Raw genomic sequence first — 1,262 nt, 5'->3', positions numbered from 1 at the left:
CAGTCCGGTACCAGGCGGATGATGGACCAGTCCGGTACCAGGCGGATGATGGACCAGTCCGGTACCAGGCAGTCCGGTACCAGGCGGATGATGGACCAGTCCGGTACCAGGCGGATGATGGACCAGTCCGGTACCAGTTTCCCTTCCCTGCAGTCGCCATTCCGGTACTTCCTACCATTAATGGCACCGGGCTGCTCGCCATCCGCCGCCGCGCTGCTGGAACCAGTAGAAGCGGTGATGACGTCACGCGTCCAGACGTCCTCCATGCGTCTTGATGCGTGGAGAGCGTCCATGATGCTCTCATACATACACGTCTTTATGTATGTTTCATACATAAAGACGTGTATGAAACATACATAAACGTAGAACAAGAGCGACGCCAAGTGGAATAAACTGCGTTCACACTGCAGAATAAAGTGACCCAATTCCGGGTTTTTGACGTAATTCGACCTGCATCTGATCTTTTCATGACGGTCTGAACAGAAAAGGTCGGATTCTTTCCGAATGCGACCCGTAACCTTTACTATCCGATTCAAACGCGACCATAACGACCAGGCCGCCTTCATCCGAACGGAACGTCACGGATGCTCGTTATACTGAGACCCCAGGTTTAGGAAGTTAGCATTAGCTTCCACTAAACACTGTGTTGGTGCGGTAAGTTAGCATTAGCTTTCATTGAATAATGTGTTTCTATACAGCTATAGCATTAGCGCAGCTAGCTCCTTAGCTAGCCTCTGGTTCCGAGTTGCTCCTGAGGGTTTTTGGGTTTTCCCTTCTGGTTCCTCCAGCTGCTCTGTTCTTTGGGTCGGTTCTGTTTTCACACCAGAAGTTTTGACCTGCTTCTGAAAACGGATTTAAATGTGAAGCTGCTGAAGCAGAAAAACGGACCCGACAAACAGCAGGAAGTCGGTTCTGACCCGTGAGCGGATCAGGCCTCTGAATTGGATCAGGTGAAACCGGGTCGGAGCAGCGGACCCGGTTTCTGCTGACAGGTTGCAGCCACGCCTCAGATTATTGTTCTGCTTCCAGGAACCGCTGGGTGTGGTTCCTGGCAGGAATCCTGAAGGGTCGCAGCCTGTTGAAGGACAAAGTCCATCCTGGATTAGATCCAACTGATCACTGAGACGACCGGCTGATCCGGTTATGGAACAGCAGCTCACTGAACCAGAACCAGAACCTGTTTAATGACGTTAAAATGACAAATGGCTCTTTGTAAATCCACCTACAGGTTCACATATATTCATTATCATAATTCTGGCCGA

At 50.6% G+C, this 1,262-nt stretch overlaps 1 protein-coding gene across 3 annotated transcripts in view; it reads left to right on the top strand.

The window, feature by feature from the left end:
• The window catches only part of mvp (major vault protein), a 10,455-nt gene that overhangs the window by 4,188 nt on the left and 5,005 nt on the right, over positions 1 to 1,262 (top strand). The gene's annotated exons all lie outside the window — the stretch shown is intronic.

Source organism: Poecilia reticulata, linkage group LG8 (genome assembly GCF_000633615.1).
Source record: "Poecilia reticulata strain Guanapo linkage group LG8, Guppy_female_1.0+MT, whole genome shotgun sequence".
Taxonomy (NCBI): Eukaryota; Metazoa; Chordata; class Actinopteri; order Cyprinodontiformes; family Poeciliidae; genus Poecilia; species Poecilia reticulata.
This window is presented reverse-complemented; position numbering and strand designations above follow the sequence as displayed.